At 39.3% G+C, this 26404-nt stretch overlaps 1 protein-coding gene across 2 annotated transcripts in view; it reads right to left on the reverse strand.

Moving 5' to 3' along the window:
• LOC5575216 (orexin receptor type 2) overlaps positions 1 to 26404 on the reverse strand; it is a 641361-nt gene that overhangs the window by 258436 nt on the left and 356521 nt on the right. The gene's annotated exons all lie outside the window — the stretch shown is intronic.

Below are 26404 nucleotides of genomic sequence, written 5' to 3' on the forward strand. Positions count from 1 at the left end.
GATGCGGTTCGAGCGATAAAATGTTTTAATGAGAACGGCGGGGTGTCGTCTTGTTTGAGTTTGAGGAATTTCCAACTATAGTGTATAAAAGCCAAATTGCAAATATTATCTCTCAATTTACACTCTGTAAACTTTTCCAAGAAAAAGCGTGAAATCTTAAATCCATCATCATGAGTGCATGGTTATCGTCGCTGTGCGCCTTTTTTCCATTCGCAGCTCTCATAACCATGCCAACCAACGCCATGAGTGATTAGGTGCCATTTTTTCCCATTTCCCTCCGATCACTAAGCTTTCCAGCTTTACGTCTCGTCAAGCAAGCTTTTCTCGTCTCCTGCTGTCACGGTGCTTGCCAGACCGTTATTATGGGAAAACCATCCTAAAATCGGTGTGAACTGATAATGTCTTCGAATAAGGTTTTTGAGGTGAGATTATTTCTTTTTCAGATTCGTCATTCAAAATTGACTATAAATCAAAAAATGCATGTTGACAACTTAGCATTGTAAATTCATTTTGCCCTCCTTTGCAACTTGTAAATAAACTGTTCACAATAAGCCAAAAATACTTAAATTCTTGGTAAAAACCGAGCTGTAATTATGGTATTTGCCTTTCAATCAGAAAAATTCAGATGTGCAAAAAAAAACTGAAAAAATACTGTGCTCAGAAAACGTTTAGCTAGAAAACAACATTACCTATACAAGTTCTAGAAAAATTCAAAAACACAATTTGTGGATATGGCGTAACTTCAGAACGGGCCCTACCTGGGAGGGAGGCACCGATACTACACACGAAATTTGATACAAAATTTTTCCAAACTGCAAGATAACTCAAGTTTACCAACGACAATCAAGGCAGGCTTGGTGAAAATCGCTAGTTTCCATTTGTTGTGTACCTTAGATCTTTCTGGACAAATATTGAAAAAGGGCCACAGTTTTCGATGCGTTTAATTTTCAGTTTTTATAAAAAAGACCTCATTACAATACGTTATATTCAATTAGAATATACGGTGCTCTCGTGACGTTACTTTTAAATGTGCACGAATTGATTTTAATTCGATTTTTGCTACTTTTGATGAAATGTAAAAATATGCTTTGGCTAATTACGCGCTTTTATCATGTTTGTCCATTGTTTAAGATCCGGGCTCACAGTGACAGCAAAATCTCGGCTCACTGTGACGCAGAGAAATTTTGCATTGGTTTCTCCCTCCCAGGGCCCTACAATTTGCTAGTGGTGAGCACAGATTTAGTGACATTTTTTTCAAATAATAACGGTCTGAGGAGCACCGTGCACTTCATTGCGTCGTGCGTTCACTGCAACAGCCATGATGTCAGATAATCGCTCTCGATCCGGGCCTGAGAAGTGAATGCGGCACCGCTTTCCGCTCATCAAACTCCGTACTTATGGTATGCTCGACTGCCCGCCCGCCCCGTCATGCCAGCATAAATGGAGCCATTTTTCATGGCTTCAGATTTCACCTACCACTCCTCGGAGCTGGCGGAGAAGGAAGTAACCCTGCTTGACTCTTTACAGCTACAGTACTGCTTCGGGAGTGTTTTATGAGAATATTAAATTCATCCGTGCTGTTGTTGCTTCATTTGCATGGTATCGGTGAAATAAAATCAGAATTAACTTATGATAGCAGTAGCATGAAGGATATCTTATTTTGAGTAAAGGTAGAAAATTGAATTCGGGAATCTGGAGATTGATGCTTATTTACGGCAGACTTATGCTGCCGTGAATCGCAAATCAGTCCCATCTGCTTTTTCGTCAAAATTGAGTTCAGTTTAGTTTTCAACATATCTTCCAATGCTCTTTCAGCTGCCCCAATGAGATAATAACACTGCGGAACACGTTTTTGTCTCAAGCTCCAAAATACCGCTTTTTACTTAATTAATGGTTGCTGAATACATTGCCGTTTTCAGAAACATCATAGCACGTCTAGTTTTTGAGATATTGGCTGTTGAAAATACTAAATTTGACTATTTCAGCCAACTTGCATGCAAGTTTGTCAGCTTGTAAGGTAACTTATTTGCCTAATTTGCCTCAGAACTCATACTTCACGTCTATAACAATACTTATCAACGAAGTTCATAATATTTTAGAATTCTCAAAAGTTTTTTTTTTGATAATTTAGAAAAGTATTGTATTTTGCCATATAAAAGAAACGAAGAGTTTTGTATGGAGACTGTTAGTATGTAGAAAAAATCGATTTTATCAAAATTTAATCGTGTGATTTCAACCAAATTATATCTAAAATGATAGTTAAAGATCTATTTTGCATGCTTGATGGATAAGATCACGAAAAATTTTGATAAAACATACTTTAAATTTCATGTAAACATCAATAAAACCAGTGTTTTAAGCAACTTTGGTGACCTGTAGCTAAAAATCCTGACGTGCTGGAACATTTCTGAGAACGGCATTAGATTCAGCAACCCAAAATCTACTAGAGACACATAATTTGATACTTGAGACACGCAAAAATGTCATTTTTGTTGCGCTGTGTAATCAGTCCCATATCCACCGAATATCAATCCCACTACAGATTTCCGCACCATGTAACATAAAAATGAACCGTATTTTGATCATCGTAACATTTTTCTCAAAAATATATTGTAGTGAAAAGCAAAATGTGAAAGTGTCAATAAGATTTGAACAAATTCCAATCCTCTGGAATTTTTTGAGTATTCGTATGTCAAACGAGTTTGGAATCTTCTCATCCCATTTTCTCAATGCCTACTTTTTACAGATGGGACTGATTTGCGATTCACGGCAGTATGATTGTGCACATATACGCACTTTTTTATTTCATTTCATTCATTCATTATATCTAGGTTTTTTGCATTTGGAAACACTATCATTCTAAGCATCACCAAGAGCATGAGCATGGATGACCGTACAATTCGTAGTTGCACTCCGTGCTTTACTAGAGCAATCAAAGTTGCACAGAGATTTAAGTGTGATGATATAATCATGCTAATCCGATTCACGATATTGCTCGATTACGCATTGCATGCCAATTCAGTGTGCTTTCGGTCCCTTCGCTCACTCCTGCAGAAGCTAGCGACACATTAGGGCGATGTTCAAAAAAGACAATAGATGGCTTTTTTTCAGTGGTAGTAAAAACGAAATCCTGAAGCAAAGAAAGCACCACGGAAGATGAACTAAACACTAAAAGTAATGTATTCACATTATGCTTGATTGCTAATAAATACTTTTTTTTGGTCCAGTTTCATAATTGCAAGTAGTTTACGCTTTTCATAATTTTCCATACGTTTTGGCAATTCTCGACTACCATTCTTCCGTTTGTGTTGAAAGATTGAGAAATTTGAGAATCCAGCGTAGCGCGATCGGTGAGTGGAATACAAACAACAGTGTCGCCGCTCGGCGGCCAGTTAGAGAAACTGAGTGTACGAAAGGTTGTTGCCTGTAATTTTTGCCGCTGGCGCCAACTGTACTCATTCTATATGGGACAGCTTTGCGTAAAAGCAGCAGCATAGTATGAACGGTTTGACATTATTTTTTCGACTCGTCACGAAAGTAATACCTGTCAATCAGATTGTAAGCATCTGGGGATTTTTTTTTATTTCCGTACGGGTTTGGGCCGAAGGGTCTCAAATTTTCATGAAACTTTTTCCACAGGCAGGGCTCATCAATATATGAATAAAAAAAATTGAGAAAAATTCAGGGTCGCTTATTTTCCCGGAAAACGCAGTTGGAATTTTTTTGTTTTCCTCTGACACTACTTACTTTGAAAAATCATAACTCATGAACGGAGAATCGTAGAAACAAAGTTTTTTTTATGAAAACGAAAGCAAATACAAAAAAAATAACTGGAAAAAGTTTTCTACAAAATTTTCCACCGTTGAGAAAATTCGTAAAGAAAAGCCGGAAAAGCTATGCTCCAACTCGTGGAAAATTTTCAAACAAATATTTTTGAGAAGATAATTTTATAAGCTTTAATCGCTGAAATTTTTGAAATATACTTTTTTTCGTTTTTGGCCAATTTTGTAAAAAATGTGCAAATGTGCCATTTTGAGCCTTTTCTTTGAAAAATAATAGCTCAAGAAAGAAGCATCGTAGAAAAAAAGTTTTTTTTATGAAAATGAAAGCAAATTTTCTAAGGAATAGAAAAAAATGTTAACTGGAAAATGTTTTCCACGAAATTTTTCACCGTTGAGAAAATTCGTAAAAAAAAATCCGGGAAAAATATGTTCCAACTCGTGTAAGATTTTCAAAGAAATAATTTTGCGAACAGAATTTTATAAATTTCAATCACTGAAATTTTTAAGATGTACTACTTTTTAATTCCTGCGTTTGGTCATAGTTTTGTGAAAAATGCCCAGATTTCTCGTACAAGTCTTTTCGTTCGAAAATCATAACTGAAGATATAAGCGTCACAGAAACATTTTTTTTTGTCAAATCGGAATCAAATTTTCTCAAAACTTTGAGATTTTTTGAAATGGAATAAGTTTCCCAGGACATTTTTCACCGTTAAGGAATATAAATAATGATAACCCGATTAGCTATTCCAGCTTACAAACAAAGTATATTTGAAAACAGCGATCAATAAGATCCAATCGTAAACATTTTTTAAATACGCTCATTTTTCGTCCCTAAAACATGATCAAATATTGCCAAGATGAGCTGTTTACAAATTTATACACTTATAAGTTTATAAAGCTTATTTTCAAATTTATAAGTTTATAAACAAAACTACTTAAGAATGAAACAGCATAGAAACAAAGATTTCTTCAATCATAATGTAGGCATTTTTTCCAGCTACCTGTTAGGTAACTACAAGATTGACAGTTAAATCAATGCGTAGACAATATGGCAATTAGGTATTTACCAATTCTGGTTTAAAGCGTTCAAATGGCTTGAGAATCATAAGTTTACCAAAAAACTAACAAAGAGCAGTGAGAAAGTGCAAGTGTTGTCAGCTGTGTATTACACGTTATTACCGAAGCTGTTGAAATGGACAAAGTTCAATACTACGAATACTATTCGCTATGCTGTAACCCCTTCGGACTGGACGGCCACAAATCAGTAAGGACAAGTTTACGCTCGATTAGCCATGGTCTCATGACCAAGTTTCATTGGAATGGAGCTCGGTGGATTACGGAAAAGATGAAAGTCTGCATGAAGTGCATGATTATGATTAACCAGAAACGAAAATCTTCTGGTGTTAGCAACCAAAGACAATCTTCCTGGTTGAAAAAATAGATAGTATTAAGATGGGAAAGTAACTTATATACTTCATTAAAACCAATCCCATATCTTTTTTTCAGATGTTTTAGAAAATTTTCAATTACTTTGATAAAAAATCTTTGTTTTTCCGAAGCTTCGATCGAAATATGGGTTTTCAAAGTAAAGGCTTATATGGTCATTTTCCACTAAATTGGCCATAACTCAAAAACGAAAAAAAAAGTACATTTCAAAAATTTCAGCGATTAAAAGCTTATGAATTTACCTTTCACAAAAATATATTTTTGAAAGTTTTCCACTAATTGGAACATAGTTCTTCCGGATTTTCTTTACGAATTTTCTCAACGGTGGAAAATTTTGTGGAAAACTTTTTCCAGTTAATATTTTTTTTATTCCTGAGAAAATTTGCTTTCATTTTCATAAAAAAATTTTGCTTCTACGATGCTTCGTTCTTGAGTTATGATTTTTCAAAGTAAGTAGTGTCAGAGGAAAACAAAAAAATTCCAACGGGAAAATAAGCGACCCTGAATTTTTCTCAATTTTTTTTTATTCATATATTGATGAGCCCTGCCTGTGGAAAAAGTTTCATGAAAATCTGAGACCCTTCGGCCCACTTTGTACGGAAATAAAAAAAATCCCCATCTGCTGATCCCCAAGCGTATAAATGGAGGACGCATGGTAGCTTACAATCGCGAGTTCTTCAACACAACGACGGATGCTTATAACCTTAGGGGCCGTCCATAAATGACGTAGCATTTTTTCACTGATCTTTTATACCCCCCTCCTCCCTCGTAGCATTTCGTCACAAATAATGATACCCCCCCCCCTTGGAAAATACGTAGCATATGAAGCACCTCATCCCCCCTCTATATTTTTTTATTTGTTTTCCTCAACAATTGGGCTAAAACGAAATCCAGAAATTTAATAATTACTCTGACTGAAACGTCAGGATAATCTGACGAATAATAGTTTGATATACCGAGGCGCTCAAAGGTCATTTTTTTCATGTTTATTACGATATTTAAGATAGCCTTTTCTTCATGAGTGACTATCTATTGAATGAGAGTCGATCCTAGGTTCTCGGCGTGAGAGGCATGAATTCTAACCACTACACCAGGCACTGCCCAGCCAAAAGTCATTTGGAAAACAGTTTTATACAAACTAATTTCCTGTTTAAGTAACATAATTTTGCTTCCCAATTTCATATAGGTTAAATTTAATTTGTAGTACTTTTGCTGTTGATTGCATGAAAACATAAAACAAGGTTATGGCGAAAAAGATAGAAACAATATGATAATTGAGTGGTTCAGATAATTGATAGGGCAATTTTGAATTTGAATTTGATGTCCTCACTATTCTCCAAGCTATTTCACCAAGAACGATGATATATCAACACAAATTGATGAGTTGCTTGGGCGGAGATCTTCTACGAGGTTGAACACATTATTCACTGAATACATATCTTGTTTTACTGTGATAATATGAATATTTACCTAAATAACATATTTTATTCTTTTGAAGAAATAGAGCTCAAACAGAAAAAAAACGTATAACACTAAAACGGTTCATTTTATGTCTTGATAACAAATGAAAAACAATGTTTTTCACGTCGATAAAGCATTGTTTTATAGTTAACATTAAATTGTTTGTTTTTTAATTGATAAATTTATGCTACGTTTAGACTGGAGCTGATATTACGTTCGATTTTTGCATTTGTTTTCAAAGCTATCTAAAATTTATTTGATTGCATTATATAACGGAAATTTAAAATTTTGAAAAAAAAAACTTAGTATGCGATTTTTTTGAAGCTGAAACATCATATTAAAACCCGTTTAAAAACTCAACTTAAAAAGTGGTAAAAAAACTGTTTGACAATAAGTTTTCAGCGCTACTATTCTTACCGGCATGATTCAAAATGCGACGTCCACTAGTTGGGACCCCTCCCTCCCCCTCGTCACAAATCATCACAAATTCATGAACACACCCTTCCCCCCTAAACGCTACGTCCCTAAAATTTATGGACGACCCCTTAATGGTCGCATCAATACTAAACAGTTTAGTTTGCTGCAGCAGCAGATTTTCTCTAAAATGCCCTCCATGCTGAGAGTCACCAATGAAACTTAAAAAAAAACAAAAGTATGTTACGTACTCTAAATCGGTGTCGATTCATTACTCCATGACTCCACAACCTGGCAGCTAATCTTATGTGCCTGATATGTGTGTGTTCAAACAGCTCCCAGGATTACCTAACGTGGCGAAAGCGAGAGCTTTTCACACCAGCTCACTTGCTTTGACTGCAAGCATAAGTAAAGTTTGCTCTTGCATGACGCAAAACTTATGCCAGCGACTTTGGCGTTGGGTAGGTACCACCTACCTTATTCGACAAAACGTGCGCAAGGACAGTCTTGAAGGGAATGGATCCCTATTGTTACTGCACACATTTGAATATGTGCACGTGATGGTTAGAGCGCTGGGTTTTGTGGCACCAAACTGATGAAGATGAGGAAATTACGTTTACTTAGTTTGAATTTTCCTAACTTATTTATGGAATCAGGAGAGACAGCTGGTTGAATTCATTACTCAAGGGGGGTTTTTGAACGAAATTTACTGGAATAGAGTATCGAAACGGGCTGACTTCGGTTCAGATTGGTTCAATTGAGAATGAAGAACTGTTCGAACAATAAGATTTTGAAATGAGAATTCAATCGTAGGTAACCTTCTGTCTGTGCAAAAAAAGCCATTACAGTACAGGTGTACAATATAGGTAATAAATTAACCAAAGAAATGCAAATGTACCGTTTCACATTGATGCATTCAACACGTCTCTAACAATCTTTTTGATCCCGGGAAAGTCACTCGCGGTGAGATGGGAAGTCATCCTGGTACCAATAATTAAGTTCCTGCATCCCGGCGACTGCTTGACTTGCGACGACTAGCTGATGGTAAATTATCGTCACCAAGGGAAGCGATATAAAATTACGAGAAGGCGCATCTGCCACCGCGACGAGTTAATCATTTTACCATTATGCAACGCGGAGAAGACTGTTCCTAGTTAACGTCATCTGCGTTTTTTTTTCAACTCTAAAGACGTAATAGACGCGATAGGAGTCAACAACATCTTGCAACGGCAGCCAAAATGAGAAGCTTTTAAAGAAGGCATACGATCCAGGTTTTAATAAGAAATAGAAGTAGGTACGTTTTCTGTTAATTTAAACGTATGTACATTCAAATTTAAGGGATTCGAGCGTATTCCCATCGGAAGATAATTAGCTTGTGAATTAGCATGATAAGAGAAATATGATTATGATTATTATGAAAGTGTATGGAATATGATAATTGTTAGAGATTCTGCCTGGGGAATTTCGGAAACGACCGTAACGGACATTACCGTTCATCTGCTTGGCACGAGCCTCGACGACTCGCCTACGCGAAGGACAATCCCAAAAGTTAGATTTATGAGGGCCCCTGCTATTCGAGCATACGAATTTTGTGGTACCTTCATCATCCTTCACTGGACAGACGTCCTTAGCGTGAGGAGAACCTCCGCAAATCATGCTTTTTTCTAAAGCTTCAATATTATTTAGTTCTTTTTTTGTTAAAGTGAACTAAATAATATTCTTGAGAAAGCCCTTTCCGAACAATGCCAGATTGGGTTCTCTTTTTCATAATGATTACTTGGACTGGGGAAAATCCAAGTAAAACATAAATTCCATTTTTGATCTCTTCAGGTGACTTATAGTCACTTGAGAGACCTTTCAATGGAGTTCAAGATCTCCTGCCTAAATCCCACAAATTCGGAACAACTAATCACGATGGGCGGCACTTATTGTTTTCTCACGTTAATCAAAGAGCCTGGACAAGAGGCTGCTTCGATTTGCTGGTTGAAAAATTCATCTAAAGCATCAAACTGATTGCTCATTTCGATGCAATTACTAACATTAACCATTTCACCCTTGGAAGAAAGCGCACATTCCGGAGAAACGTCCTTTCTTCCATTTTTGCCACGTTTGGTGACAGTTTTAAAATCCACTTTTTTTGAAGGATGTTGCGAATTCAGATGTTCAACCATGTTTTTTATTGGTTGTTTTTGGATAAACCACTGACAGTTATTCTTTTCTCAGTGCATCAAAATATTTTCCCCATTTTTTAACACTGGTGAGCGTATCACGTCAAGTCAGTCAAGCTCTGCCGTATATGAAACGAGAAACGAGAGGATTTTCCCGATGATAAACGGCGGGGCGGTCACGGGAAACCATCAATTGCGAGCTGCGATCACATGCTATCTATTGAAAACTTTTTTCATTACTATCACAATTGAAATTTCCGTTCATCGTGTGGTGACAGACGACGACACACGATGATGCTGCTGCTATTTGCCGGAAGCTGATCCATCATTGTTTCGAAAGCATTGGTAACGGTTGCACAAATGCAACCTTGTATGATAGGTATGTATTGTCGTCGCCATCGTCATTGCGATTGTATAACAGTTACGCTGTTCCGTGTTGACATGAGTGGGATGCCTGTTTTCAATCAATGATTTCAGCGGAAATATTTTATTAATTTTAAAAAAGCGGATTCTGCGATTCTGTTTCCACATGGAAGTGAAGTGCATTCATACGCAGAAAGTTATCGGAAGTAATGCACTTTCATGATAAATTAATGGACATGAAACAAAATTGAATGATTGGAAAAGAGCTTTACACCTCTTTTTACGTAAATTCCATTTGAGTAAATTTCTTCTTCTCGACCTCACGGAATAATATGGGTTCATTCATTTATTTAGTTAACATCTACACAGATAACACTGAATCAACAATTTCACGCCACAATAATCGGTTCGTGGCCGCATCTCTCCATCCTCGGATCTGCCCACGCTCGCCAAATCGATACGCACTTGATCCTCGTACCTAACTCGTTGAGCACCACGCCTTCTTGTACCAACCGGATCCGAAGCGAACACCATCTTTGCAGAGTTGCTGTCCGGCATTCTTGCAACATGCCCTGCCCATCGTATCCTTCCAGCTTTGGCCACCTTCTGGATACTGGGTTCGCCGTAGAGTTGGGTGAGCTCATGGTTCATCCTTCGCCGCCACACCGCCGAAAATCGTTAATTATGTTAAGCACCCGACGATGGAAGACTCCAAGTGCTTGCAGGTCCTCCTCGAGCATCGTCCACGTATCATGCCCGTAGAGGACTACCGGCCTTATGAGAGTTTTGTACATGGTACATTTGGTGCGGGTGTGAATCTTTTTTGACCGCAGCTTCTTCTGGAGGCCATAGTAGGCCCGACTTCCACTGATGATGCGCCTCCGTATTTCACGGCTAACTTTATTGTCAGCCGTCAGCAAGGATCCAAGGTAGACGAACTCGTCCACCACCTCGAACGTATCCCCGTCTATCGTAACACTGCTACCTAGGCAAGCCCTGTCGCGCTCGGCCCCACCAGCTAACATGTACTTTGTCTTGGCCGCATTCACCACCAGTCCAACTTTTGCTGCCTCGCGTTTCAGGCGGGTGTACAGGTCTGCCACCTTTTCAAATGTTCGGCCGACAATGTCCATATCATCCGCGAAGCAAACAAATTGACTGGATCTCGCAAAAATCGTACCCCGGCTGTTAAGCCCGGCTCTCCGCATAACACCTTCTAGCGCTATATTGAACAACAGGCACGAAAGTCCATCACCTTGTCGTAGTCCCCGGTGGGATCCAAAGAACTGGAGTGTTCGCCTGAAATCTTCACACAATTTTGCACACCTTGCATCGTCACTATTATCAGTCTCGTGAGCTTCCCGGGAAAGCTGTTCTGGTCTATGATTTTCCATAGCTCTACGCGGTCGATACTATCGTATGCCGCCTTGAAATCGATGAAAAGGTGATGCTTTGGGACCAGGTAATCACGACATTTTTGGAAGATTTGCCGTACAGTAAAGATCTGGTCTGTTGTCGATTGGCCGTCAACGTAGCCGACTTGATAACTTCCCACGAACTCGCTTACTATAGGTGACAGACGACGGAAGATGATCTGGGATAATACTTTGTAGGCCGCATTTAGAATGGTGATCGCTCGAAAGTTCTCACAAACTAACTTGTCACCTTTCTTGTAGATGACGAAGGCAATGTTCCGTTGTCCCGTCATTCATTGCCTGTGCTTTCAGTGCCATTCAGGTGTTCGTCGAAGTGCTACTTCCACCTTTCGATCACCTTACGCTCGTCCGTCAAAATGCTCCCATCCTTATCCTTGCATATCTCGGCTCGCGGCACAAAGCCGTTACGGGATGTGTTGGGCTTCTGATAGAACTTACGTGGTTCTTGAGACCGGCACAGCTGTTCCATCTCCTCGCATTCCGTCTCTTCCAGGCAGAGTTTTTGTTCTCCCGAAAGAGGCGGGTCTGCTGTTGCCGTTTCCGTCTATAACGTTCCACGTTCTGTCGGGTCCCTTGCTGCAGCATGACCACCTGCTGCATTCTTCTCCTCCAAAACCTCCCGGCACTCCTCGTCGAACCAATCGTTCCGTCGACTCCGTCCCACGTACTCGACGTTGCTCTCAGCTGCATAGTTGATGGCTGCTTTCACTGTCCTCCAGCAGTCCTCAAGTAAGGCTTCATCCAGCTTGTGATTTTGTCTGCTGTGGTGATCTCCAGGTGTAGCGGTATGGAAGGTTGTGCTGGAAGTAGGTGCTACGAATGGTCATATTCTTGGAGGCGGCGAAATCAATTAGTCGTAAGCCGTACTCGTTTGTCAGCCGGTGGGCGCTGAACTTCCCAATCGTCGGTCTGAACTCCTCCTCCTGGCCAACCTGAGCGTTTAGATCTCCTACGATGATTTTAACGTCATGGCTTGGGCCGCTGTCACCTATCATCATTAAAGCTGTTCCTAGCTCGTGTGTATTGCCGCAGCACTGGTAGATGGTATGGTTACCTCTAAACGTTCGCACCATTGATCCCTTCCAACACACTTCCTGCAACGCTACGATGGCGAATCCATGGTCCTTCAGCACGTCGGCGAAAATACGTGTGCTCCCGATGAAGTTGAGAGCTTCCAATCGCTAGTCCCTTTACGTCATTGTGGTCTTCGCCGATTGTTCCGGTTCGTATTCTCTCTTTGATTATTCGTTGCTTGGTTTTTTTACGGCTGGCTTGCAGGGCCTGACACCAACCTTCTTGATTCCCGGAGGACCATTCCCCCTAAATGTTCGGAGGACCACAGTGTGCAGTTTAGCTTAGAGTCCTTCTCTGGCACTCGGACGATAATTAGCCGCTCCTAACATGGAGCACAGACGCTCCAGGTTTTCAGGAGCAAACCTCCCCCCCTTCCCTGTCAGTATACGACCAAAGTTCCCACTGGGGTTGGTTACCCGATCTTCCCCAAGGTTACTCGTAGCCCGGCCAGTATCACGAGGAGGTAGGGATAGGAGTTGCTGGGCAAGAGGCTAAGGACCACACATAGGGGTCTATTTTATTCCTGCAGGTACGCGGGGTACCGATGGTACACCATGCCTAGTCAGTTACCGTGGCACCGAACCTTTATACTCACTTCAATAAAAACTATCCTTCTTATCGCCTAGGTAAAACAAAACTTGAAAAAAAAATATTTTTCACAAAAAACACTGTTTTATAACACAAGTTTAAATGGGGTAAATCGCTCTACCAAGGTAACAATGAATCTGTATGTTCACTGTCAGTTCTGGCAGATTTGCCATTTATTTATTTTTGCTACTCGAAGATGTACTATTTATCAACAACAAATTATCGTTCTTGAAACTCACTTAATTCATCAAACTATCAATATAGAGTGATATAACAGCATGTATCTTGTCCAACCATGTCCGAGAAATTAAACATTAAAATTTATCTGAACATTGAAGAAAATAAAACAATGTCTTGAATAGCCAGCAAATCTGCTAGCACTGCATCTAGACGTCTCTGCAGGAAACCATGTAAACAAACAAAGTTGAAATAAAAGTTCGTCAGTGCGGTATCCAAAAAGCCTCGAAAATACATCCGGAAGTCCACTAGGCGTTCCTGGTCCGTCGGAAAAATGTCGGATGCTGCGAGAGCAGTCTAACAAGGACTGCCCAAACGTAAGGTATCAGAAATATACGGAATTCCACGGAAAACTCTCTCACGGTACATGCCTGGAATATTCCGTGCTTGGAAGCTTCCCTTCGATTCCCAAGAACAGGAGCTGGTCAAGCACATTACGGACATGAGTAGTTATGGTACCGGCTTGTTCAGACACGACGTTAGAAATCTTTCCTGCTAGTTGGCGGAGAGAAAACACATCAAACATCGTTTCTGTCACGAAACCGAACTGGCAGGACACGACTGGCTTGATGGGTTTTTGAAGAGGCACCCAGAATTGTCGCTCAGGAAGCTGGAAACTACTTGTCTTGCTCGCCCATAAGGATTCAATCGTAGCAGCGTTGGATGTTTTTTAGAACTTCTTACTACGAACAACGGCAGCTGTCAATACCCACCAAGTCGGATTTGGAACGCCGATGAAACGGGTTTCAGCACGGTGAGTCAATTTTGAACTTCGAATAAACTTATTTTACTTTTTTTCATAAACAAAACATTTCAGGTGCCTACCAGAAGTGTGAAAGCATTGGCGAAAATAGTAGTATGACAGGCTCCCGGAGTTTCATTCGGTGATCCAAGTAATCATTATGACCCACGGTAAATCCTTTGCCGATATCGTAGCAGGTAATATGAAACTCCTCCCCTATTCATACTATGAGTAACCATTCTACTTGTTTCAAATCAAATGGAAAAAAACCCTACCGCCACAGGTAACATCTACTCCGTCTCTTAGTCTACCGAAAATTCTAACCGAAAATCATCAAATGTACCCACTTCAAGTGATATGTCTGCCTCTGATTTTAATTTTCTAACTGAAAAATTGAATCTAATGATTGATGCAATGTTCAAAGCCATGACTGAAGCAGTCCAAGTTGGTGTAAAATTTAAGAATCAAATTGTTATTGGATTACGTTTTTCTAATGGATACAAATAATAATTTAAATATGTTAAATTGGAATGCTCGTTCTCTGAATGGTAAAGAGGACGAGCTGTTTAATTTTCTTACAGTTAATAACGTTCATATAGCAGTTATTACTGAAACGTATTTGAAACCTGGATCTAAACTCAAATGAGATCCTAACTTTTTTGTTTATCGTAATGATCGACTTGATGGGGCATGTGGGGGAGTTGCAATCATCATTCATAGGCGTATAAAACATCAACTGTTTTCGTCATTTGAAACTAAAGTTTTTAAAACTTTAGGTGTGTCAGTTGAAACACAACTTGGTAAATATACTTTCATCGCTGCCTATTTGCCTTTCCAATGCTCTGGATAGCAAGATAATTTGCTCCAAACTGACTTGCGAAAATTGACTCGCAATAAGTCAAATTTTTTTGTCATTGGTGATTTTAATGCCAAACATCGGTCATGGAATAATTGTCCGACGGCAGAATTTTATTTGATGAGTGGTCTTCAGGATATTTCTCAATTCAATACCCTGATAGCCCTACATGTTTTTCCTCTTCTAGAAATCCATCTACGATTGACTTGGTCTTAACCGACTCTAGTCATCTTTGTAGCCAACTGATTACTCATGCTGATTTTGATTCTGATCATGTCCCTGTTACATTTCAAATATCCCATGAAGCGGTTCTGAATCCTATCAGCTCCACTTTAAATTATTTTCGAGCTGACTGGAATATATATGAAACATTTATTGACTCTAATCTCAATGTTAATATTCCTTTACAAACAAAGCTTAATATTGACAATGCTCTTGAAACTTTAACAAATTCCATTGTTGAAGCCAGAAGCATTGCAATTCCAAAATGTGAAGTAAAATTTGAATTCGTGATTATAGACGATGATCTTAAACTCTTGATCCGTCCTAAAAACGTGAGGAGAAGGCAATTTCAACGCACTCGCGATCCTGCTATGAAAATTATATGCAGAATTGCAGAAAGAAATCAAGAAACGTTTTGCACAATTAAGAAACCAAAATTTTGAAAAAAAAAAAGATTTCTCAATTGGACCCTGGCTCTAAGCCCTTTTAGAATTTATCTAAAATCTTGAAAAAACCTCAGGAGCCAATACCGGCATTGAAAGAGGAAAACAAATTATTACTAACTAATTGCGAAAAAGCTCAAAAACTTGCTATGCAGTTTGAAAGTGCGCACAATTTTAATTTAGGTCTTACAAGTCCTATATTCTCAATCAAGAGAACGTTTTCGAAAATGCCTGGGAGACTGGTTTGGAAGAAGTGAGAACTATTATTAAAATTCAAAAATATGAGAGCTCCTGGCGATGATGGAATTTTCTACATCCTCATTAAGAAACTTCCAGAAAGTAGCTTATCATTTTAAGTTGATATATTTAACAAATGTTTTCAGTTAGCATATTTTCCTGACAATTCGAAAAATGCTAATGTTGTTCCAATTTATAAACCAGACAAAAATCCTGAAGAAGCTTCTAGTTATCGTCCAATCAGTTTGCTTTCCTCCATCAGTAAACTTTTTGAAAAGGTTATTTTGAACAGAATGATGGCCCACATCAACGAAAATTCATTTTTTGCCAATGAACAGTTCGGATTCCGCCATGGACATTCGACCACTCATCAACTTGTACGTGTGACAAATTTGATCCTTTCCCTCAAATCTGACGGCTATTCTACTGGTCTTGCTCTTCTAGACATAGAAAAAGCATTCGACAGTGTTTGGCATGAAGGTTTGATCGTAAAATTAAAAAAAAAAAACTTTAATTATCCAACATACATTGTTAGAATAATTCAAAGTTATCTGTCAAATCGTACACTTCAGGTTTATTATCAGAACTCCAAATCTGAAAGACTTTCTGTAAGAGCTGGTGTTCCTCAAGGCAGCATTTTGGGACCAATGTCATACAATATTCTCACATCTGACTTACCTGAGTTACCTCAGGGATGTCAAAAATCTTCGTTTGCATATGACACAGGCCTCTCCGAAGCCTGCGTGTCATCTGTAGTCGATTGCAAAAAAGTTTGGATATTTTTTCTTCATACTTGCAAAAATGGAAGATTTCTCCTAATGCTTCCAAAACTCAATTGCCACATAAACCAAAAGCTCTTTATTTGACACCTTCAAGTAGACATGTTGTCACGATGAGAGGGGTTCCAATAAATTGGCCAGATGAAGTTAAGTGTTGTGTCGAAGTAGTAACAAGCGTTACAAGAGAATACTTAAGAACAACAGGGCATACATTGTGTGGTTGGATGTAAGCGAGCGAAATGAAGAAATCACTTTTGTACCGACGAGCAAGTAAGCTAGACGCGTGTTCCTGATTTATTGCGAGTTCCGATCCTACATTTTGGCGACTCGAGGAAATAATTTGGAGTGAGTTTTCTTTCGAGGTTCCGGGAGGGCAAATTTATTTCAAGCAAAGGTTCTGCATTATTTTCAGATGTGAGTTATTTTCTTGATGAAATAATGCCGTTTGATGCCATCACACGAGGAAGAAAATGGCGGAGCGGATTAATCTATAGTATAAAAGAAAAACAAGCATTTGGAATGGATTCGCGATCCGCAGTGCTGTTATGGAGGACGGTCAACTATTAGTGAAAAATATGGAAATTTTGTGCTATAAACGGAAACCATATTCACAGGAGTGGAAAGTAACTTGAAACGCGGAATGTGTTGTAGTGTATGTGAGCATTAGCCCCTCAAACATGATGGTATACTAGAGCACAATTTATTTTGATGGTGTTGTGTGAGTGTGATACAACCATGAGACATGGTCAGTGGTACATGATAAAGAGCTGAATATGAATTCGTGGGACTGTGGTTTATGTGAGGCTGTATAGTGGTTATCACGCTCAATGGTATGGGTGCCCAAGTGTAGGTGTAGTTGTGAACCTTTGAGGAAAACAATATGCACTCTGTCTCGAAAAATACCCAGAATCCGGGTATAAATTTTAAAAATTGGGTAATATTTTCATATGCAATTTGATGAGTTTGGAAAGCGTGTGCAAGTTTCTTTGAGGAAAACAAAAACAAACTGAGTATAAAGAACGTATGCTAGTCTACGTTTGTTCAAATGTCACTAAGCTCTATGGATAAAACAAGTAAAAAAGCTCAAGGGGGAGTCGGCTGTGTTGGATACGACGAATGTGATGCGTTGCAAATAAAAGTACACAGTGTGTGTAGGTAGGTGAATGGGAAATGGAAATGTTATGGTGAGGTGGGTGTCGGCTAGTTTTGTAGTATGTGTGAATTCTTGGAAAATACATTCAACGATGCATGTAATAATTTGCAACTGAGTGCAAAGATGTGGCAACCGTTTGCCTAAATGAAGGTTGTGTGTGTATGTACCAATATAATTACCACTATTCGACAGCAACTGGTGGTAATGGAGTACAATGTGAAATGCTCGACAGTGCTTTGAACATAAAAGGTATCTGCTTGTCAAGGTAGGTTGCATGCATGGGATTAAAAAGTCAATAAAACAAAAGAAAAGGATAACAAATGTATCACTTGAACAAATTTTGAATGTATGGCAACTGTGTGCCCAGCTATATTCTACGAAGAGCCTCTGGATAAAATAACGGCAACTGTTTGCCTGAGTGAGTTTTGCAACTGGGTGTATAAAAGAATACATGATATCAGTGTAACTGAATATGAAAATTGTGAATTAAAATTAGAGCATAATAATTCGTGGTTGGAATTGCGGCAACTGTGTGCCTTAATGATATTTGCAACTGGGTGCAAAGAAAAATACGTGGTATTTGTGAACATGTACAACGAAAACGCTGTTTTGAAATTTTGGCAACTGTGTGCCTAAATGATTTATGCAACTGGGTGGAAGAAGACATACACTAAGTGAAACATAAGGATACTATTAGATGCATTCGAACAAAATATTCAGCTGCAGCGGAGTATTATATCTCAACGCAGCACATACACCAGCACATATTCCAGGTTATATTTGATGGCTCAGGTAAGCAACCTTTTGACGTTAACTACGTCTTACGGCAATATACTGGGTGTCAATTGAAAATCCATGCTTTCTACGTCAGATTCGGTTTCATTCCATTTTCGCTTTCGAGCTGGTAAGTGCTCCGAACCTGCTCAGCGAGGAGTACCTCGCTGCCAGAAGCCTGCTGAGATGTAGATTTTCAAGTTGCCAATCCAGCGTCTGGTTTGTGAAATCGAACAAGATTTCTAGATTGGCTCGCGCTTTGAAAATTGGACCTGCAGGAATCAGTGTGCGCTAATGCAAGATTTGTACGAGATGACTGAAGAAAATCAGCCAAAACCGCCTGTAGAAGCGTTCATCGTCATCGCCACCGCAAATCTCTTCGGGCGAGGAGAATTTTAGTCTGTGCGCCGTCAAAATGTGTCTGTGTTACTCGAATCTAACAATTCAATCGGCCCTTTCCAGGGCCAACAAATGTGTGCTAAAGAATTAATTGTGTAATATTTCCTAATACCACATACTTGCTATAATCACTTAATTCTTCTCGTAACATCATAATTTCAAATAAGAGCCTTCCTTAGCCGAGTGGTTAGAGTCCGCGGCTACAAAGCAAAATCATGCTGAATGTGTCTGGGTTTGATTCCCGGTCGGTAATTTCGTAATGAAAATTTCTTAATTTCCCTGGGCATAAAGTATCATCGTACCTGCCACACGATGTACGAATGCGAAAATCGCAATTTTGGCAAAGAAAGCTCTTAGTTAATAACTGTGGAAGTGCTCATTGAACACTAAGCTGAGATGTAGGCTCTGTCACAGTGGGGATGTTATGCCAAGAAGAAGAATAATTGACAATATGACAAATTGAAATTTACGTTGGCGATGATGATATCGATAACTGGAGCACTTTTCCGAACGAAGAGCTTCTCACTGTTCTTAAATTCACAAACCGTTACATTCTGGAAGGTTGCTAATATGACAATTGACTTAAACTCAAATGCAGCAAATCACATGGCGTAGTTAACGTCATGCGGTCGTGTCTTGTACACAACCCCCTCTGATTTTTTTTTGAACTATTTTGAACAAATGAAAATTCCATTTGTATTAGCGACGTGTACTTGCTGGTAACAAACTTCAGGTAACAAAATAGTAACACTAGTATACATAATATTAGAATTAAGAGTGGAACATGACATTTATGTGGCATAGTACTCAAATGAGTTCAGTTCATATATTTTAATGTTTTAATTCGTTGATATGGCAAAAGTTTTTGTGGAAAATAAGGTGAACCATCCATTCCATTCACTTCTTATAGCATAATATAGTTGAGTATTGCAAAATTAGTGTTATCATTGATTTATACAGGATGGATTCTATGCGTCACATTCGGCCGTTTGAGATGTCGGCAGATAGATCTCGGCTACCAACGGATTGACAAAAATGGAAAAGGGAGTTGGAGAGATACTTGGACCTGCAGGAATCAGTGTGCGCTAATGCAAGATTTGTACGAGATGACTGAAGAAAATCAGCCAAAACCGCCTGTAGAAGCGTTCATCGTCATCGCCACCGCAAATCTCTTCGGGCGAGGAGAATTTTAGTCTGTGCGCCGTCAAAATGTGTCTGTGTTACTCGAATCTAACAATTCAATCGGCCCTTTCCAGGGCCAACAAATGTGTGCTAAAGAATTAATTGTGTAATATTTCCTAATACCACATACTTGCTATAATCACTTAATTCTTCTCGTAACATCATAATTTCAAATAAGAGCCTTCCTTAGCCGAGTGGTTAGAGTCCGCGGCTACAAAGCAAAATCATGCTGAATGTGTCTGGGTTTGATTCCCGGTCGGTAATTTCGTAATGAAAATTTCTTAATTTCCCTGGGCATAAAGTATCATCGTACCTGCCACACGATGTACGAATGCGAAAATCGCAATTTTGGCAAAGAAAGCTCTTAGTTAATAAATGTGGAAGTGCTCATTGAACACTAAGCTGAGATGTAGGCTCTGTCACAGTGGGGATGTTATGCCAAGAAGAAGAATAATTGACAATATGACAAATTGAAATTTACGTTGGCGATGATGATATCGATAACTGGAGCACTTTTCCGAACGAAGAGCTTCTCACTGTTCTTAAATTCACAAACCGTTACATTCTGGAAGGTTGCTAATATGACAATTGACTTAAACTCAAATGCAGCAAATCACATGGCGTAGTTAACGTCATGCGGTCGTGTCTTGTACACAACCCCCTCTGATTTTTTTTTGAACTATTTTGAACAAATGAAAATTCCATTTGTATTAGCGACGTGTACTTGCTGGTAACAAACTTCAGGTAACAAAATAGTAACACTAGTATACATAATATTAGAATTAAGAGTGGAACATGACATTTATGTGGCATAGTACTCAAATGAGTTCAGTTCATATATTTTAATGTTTTAATTCGTTGATATGGCAAAAGTTTTTGTGGAAAATAAGGTGAACCATCCATTCCATTCACTTCTTATAGCATAATATAGTTGAGTATTGCAAAATTAGTGTTATCATTGATTTATACAGGATGGATTCTATGCGTCACATTCGGCCGTTTGAGATGTCGGCAGATAGATCTCGGCTACCAACGGATTGACAAAAATGGAAAAGGGAGTTGGAGAGATACTTCGACGCTTGTGGGGTTACATCACAGTGGGAAAAGCGATCACAGTTATTGCATTTGGCGGGTTCAGAAATTCAAGAAATTTTTGATCATCTACCCGGTGTTGATCAAATTCCGCATGTGGTGGCAGATCCTCCTTATTACGAGGTGGCCATTCAAAATTTAGATGAACATTTTGAGCCGATGAGAAGACGTAATTACGAGCGTCATTTGTTCAGACAGATTGTTCAGAAACAGGATGAGAGGTTTGCTGACTATGTATTGAGACTACGCATCCAAGCGAAGAGATGCGAATTTGATCGCTTCGATCCAAGAGAGATTGAAGACCGCATTATCGAGCAAATTGTGGATACCTGCAAATAAAATGAACTTCGGCGGCAAATATTGGCAAAAGATCTGGATCTTGAGGAAATCGTTACTCTGGGAACGATGTTGGCTGATGTTCAGCTGCAGATGGGAGAACTTGATCGTTCGCATGTTGAGACCAAACCGGCAGAGATGGTGAGCAAAATTTCGAAGCGCCTGGTCTCAGAAAGACAGAGGCAAAATTTTACCCCATTCAACACATACAGCAGATCCTGTTTTGCGTGTGGCCGAAAGGGACACTTAAAAGGTGACAATTTCTGCCGAGCACGGAACGGAAAATGTCTCAAATGTGGTGAAATTGGACATTTCATAAACCGATGTCTAAAACGTACTAGCCGTTTTGAACCGGAAGCTACTAAACCGAAGCGAATCAGACAGATTGCAGATACGTCGGACAATCATGCAGAGCTTCAGAAAGATGATTCGATTTTTTATACGATGGGAAAGAACGTTTTTGATTTTGTTGTACGGGGAATAAAGATTCCAATGGTTATCGACTCGGGCGCGGATGCCAATATTATTGATGAGCAAACTTGGAAGCGTGTACGGGAAGCCGGCATAAAAATTACCAAGATGTCCCAAGATGTTGATCGTAAATTGGTTGCCTATGCCACAGACAACCCAATGAAGATCAAAATTATGTTCTGGGCTGTCGTGGAAGCGGGACCAAATTCAGTGAATGCAAAATTTTACGTCGTAGAGGGTGGACAACAGAACCTACTCGGCGATGCCACAGCAAAAGCGCTAAAAGTCCTTAAGATTGGATTCAACATCGGAACAGTAAATGCTTCACTTCCAAGCGTTTTCCCAAAGATAAAAGGCATCATTTTGGAGATCCCCATCGACAAAACAGTACAGCCAATCCAACAAGCATACCGAAGAGCTCCGATTGCCTTGGAAGAACGTATCCATGACAAATTGAAGTACTTGCTCGAAATGGATATCATTGAAAAAGTAAGCGGTCCGTCTCCCTGGGTTTCTCCGGTTGTTCCTATTCTGAAGCAATCTGGAGACTTGAGGCTCTATGTCGACATGCGACAAGCCAATCAGGCAATATTGCGTGAAACTCACCCGTTGCCTGTGATCGAAGAGCTGCTTTCGGATGTAGAAGGAGCGATCAAATTTTCAAAACTGGATGTGAAAGATGTGTTCCACCAGCTCGAGTTATCGGAAGATTCCAGAGTTATCACGACGTTCATAACAAAGTATGGACTCTTCAGGTAAAGAGTTTGGAGTAATTTTACAAAGAAAAGATGAATAAAATTATTTGATTATTGAAATATTTTCTTTGTTTTCATTAAATTTCATTTAACTAGATACAAAAGATTAATGTTCGGGATCAGTTGCGCGCCAGAGCTGTTCCAGAAAATAATGGATACAATCGTTGCTGGATTAGATAGAGTAATAGTTTACTTAGACGATGTTGTTGTTTCTGGACGCACTCAAGAGGAATATGATTCTCGCGTGAACAAACTCTTGCAGCGGTTCCAGGAATATTGGTGTGATTTTAAATAGCGATAAATGTCAATTCAATGTTGATAAGCTTGAATTTGTCGGTCATGAGTTATCCACAAGCGGTGTTAAACCAACAGCTAATCGGTTTCAGGCTGTAAATCAGTTCAGGAAACCAAATAATGCATCTGAACTCAGAAGCTTCCTGGGTTTGGTAACCTACGTAGGAAGATTTATACCGCATCTTGCAAGTAAAACGGATTCTCTAAGAGCGCTTCTAAAAAAGAGAATAGATTCGTTTGGTTAGAACAGCACCAACAGGCATTCGATGAAATCAAGCGAGCTGTCAGTGATATCAAACAATTGGGATTCTTCAACGTTCGTGATAAAACCATTCTTGTTGCGGATGCAAGTCCATTCGGACTAGGGGCTGTATTGCTGCAGGAAAACGTTCAGGGCCGAAGAAGAATAATCGCTTATGCCAGTAAATCTTTGACTCACCTAGAAATGAAGTACTGCCAAACAGAGAAGGAGGCTTTGGCACAGATGCAAGATTCACGCTAATCACGGACTGTAAACCATTGAAATTTTTGTTCAGCCCAAAATCTAAGCCTTGTGCTCGAATAGAACGCTGGGTTTTACGACTTCAATCGTACAGTTATGATGTTGTATATCAACCAGGGGCGACCAACGTTGCAGACGTACTATCTAGGCTTTCTGAATCGAGTCCAGAGACGTTCGATCCGGACAATGAATACTACGTTCAGATGTTGCTCACTCTCGCAGCACCAGTAGCTGTAACCGTTCAGGAGATTCAAGAAGACACTAGGAAAGATGAAGTAATTCAGGAAGTCTACGAAGCGTTGGAAACTGGAATATGGTCTGAAAAGGCAAAACCATTCAAGGCATATGCAACAGAACTATGTCTAGCGTCGAGCGTGCTTCTGCGAGGAGAAAGAATTGTGGCCCCAAAATCTTTGCGAAACAGAACATTGGAAATCGCGCACGAGGGACATCCGGGAGTCGTGGTAATGAAAAGACGTCTAAGACAGAAGGTATGGTGGCCGGGTATGGATGCAGAAACTGAGCGTTTTGTCAGAAGTTGCAAAGAATGTACCCTAGTATCCTCCCCAGCGGCACCAGAACCATTGTTAACAACAAAAATTCCAGATAAACCTTGGGTTCATATTGCAGTTGATTTCATGGGCCCATTACCTTCAGGCCACAATCTACTAGTCCTGATTGACTATTATAGTAGGTTTGTTGAGGTCATCATTATGAGAGAGATTTCGGCTAAAAATACGATACAAGCATTGCACGAAACCTTCTGCAGATACGGAATTCCGGAATCCATCAGATCAGATAATGGTCCCGAATTCGTAAGTGAATCGCTGCAAAGCTTCTGTAAGGAATTCGGAATTGAATTGCGAAAGACGACGCCATAATGGCCACAGGCCAACGGTGAAGTGGAACGGGCGAACAGGTCATTGAAAAAGCGGCTACAGATCAGCCAGGAGTCATCCAAGGTGGATTGGAGGTGGGATCTGCGTATGTACTTGCTAATGTACAATTCCACTCCTCATTCCCCCACGGGAGTTGCACCATCAGCATTCATGTTCAGTAGGATACTTCGTGATAAACTTCCAGCTTTTCCAATGAATCCAGCGAAGAATATTGAAGAGATACAGGACAAAGATTGTGAAAAGAAGTTAAAAGGAGCGGAGTACACGAACATAAGGCGCAAGGCTCGCCCAAGCTTGAAAGAAGGAGACGTTGTTGTCGCGAAAAGGATGACAAAGGATAACAAGCTTTCGACTAACTTCAATCCCGAAGAAATTATAATCCTTAAGCGCAATGGAGCAGACGCAACCATACAATCGAAGGCTAGTGGAAAAATATTCCATCGTAATGTATCGCATTTAAAGCCAATCATCCCGAGAACCGAGATAAGAGCAGAACTTCCAAATGAAGAACCATCCACTTCGCATCGCAGCCTTGAACAAAGTGAGCAGCCCGATAACAACAACAGTAACCAACAATGTAACTTTCGAGCCACTATGTCGATCACGTCATGAATTGAAGAAACCGAAATATCTCGAGGATTTTCAACTGGGTATAGTTCAGGACTACCGAGAAAGTGGGGAAGTGTAGTGTCAAAGTAGTAACAAGCGTTACAAGAGAATACTAAAGAACAACAGGGCATACATTGTATGGTTGGATGTAAGCGAGCGAAATAAAGAAATCACTTTTGTACCGACGAGCAAGTAAGCTAGACGCGTGTTCCTCATTTATTGCGAGTTCCGATCCTACATTAAGTATCTAGGATTTATGCTAGAAAAGAGTTAAACTTTCAAAAATCACATTGAGGGCATTCAAGCCAAATGTAATAAATATGTAAAATGTCTCTATCTCCTTGTTAGTAATTAATATTAATTCTGTACCAATATGGACTAGCTGTTGTGATACCAGGAAGAGAGCTCTGCAGAGAATTCAAAATAAAATTTTGAAAATGATTCTGAAGCTTTCTCCCTGGTATAGTACCAATGAGTTACATAGAATATCCAATGTTGAAACATTGGAACAAATATCAAATAGAATAATTAATAATTTCAGGCAAAAATCGTTACAATCTTCTATTGCCACGATTAATGTGTTATATGTTTAGGTTAAGTTAGGTTAATTATATTCGGAGCGTTTTTCTTTTCTCTTATAAGCAGGTGAAATCAACTCACCTGTAAACAATGTGAACTGCTACGGCAAATGAAATGTAATATGTTGTTAACAAAATGTTAATGTCATCGGGGGAAGGATAGGAATGTAAGTTAGACAACCATTGTTACTAGAGACCGAAGAATGCTCTGCATCTCCACAGTTGTAATGGGAAGGATGTTGGGTTAGTGAGATATGGTAAAGATCTGGGAGTCACCTCTGGTTGGTGATGCGATCCATGATATATTCACGCCTAACCATATTTGCGATATTTCATGCGAAATTGTTCGAATATCGAAGAGGACCTGTAACCTTAAACGTTTTGGGAAAGTAAAGAAGCTACGCCCATGACCAACGAAGTTGAACCTCTACAATACTGCTGCGTTGTAATCATTGACGGGCATCCTGGATGCCACATGTTTCTATGAGGAGTTTCTCACAAAACTTTTGGAAAAGATTTCAAGAAAATAATTTATTTATCGTTTTATGTGAGAAAACTTATCAATTTGATAAAATGATGTGATTTCATGTAATCATGATCTTTTATGCGAATTCTGGATATCTGGGGAGCATCCTGACTGATGATGATGGACAATGCATTATAAGCCAATGTATTCTAGGTGTTTTGTCTATTTGTCTGTGTCCAAAAGTATGCAAATTGTTACCAAACCAATCATAATGATATTGTTTATTTTCGGAAGTGAATACCGTTGGCTTCCGAACCACAAATAATGTGACAGTTGAACTTCCTGAGCCTTTTACCACACAGGAAACCATTCCGCGTTAACAACTTTGTTGCCGCCACAATAATTTACATAGGTTGTATCGAATCAACAATATTATTTTTCCGCCACATCATAAATAAACATCGACCAACATTGAATCCACAATGGGATTAACTGAAAGCACATATACAATTATAGGTGTTTTATGAAAATAGTCTACACACAGCTTCTATTGAAGCGAAGTTGATGTTTGAAAAGCCATATGATTATACACATGAAGCTAACAAATTTTTAGGGCAATTTGCATAGATCTCTCGTCGGGATCTTA

This window comes from Aedes aegypti, chromosome 3, assembly GCF_002204515.2.
Source record: "Aedes aegypti strain LVP_AGWG chromosome 3, AaegL5.0 Primary Assembly, whole genome shotgun sequence".
In the NCBI taxonomy this organism is placed as follows: Eukaryota; Metazoa; Arthropoda; class Insecta; order Diptera; family Culicidae; genus Aedes; species Aedes aegypti.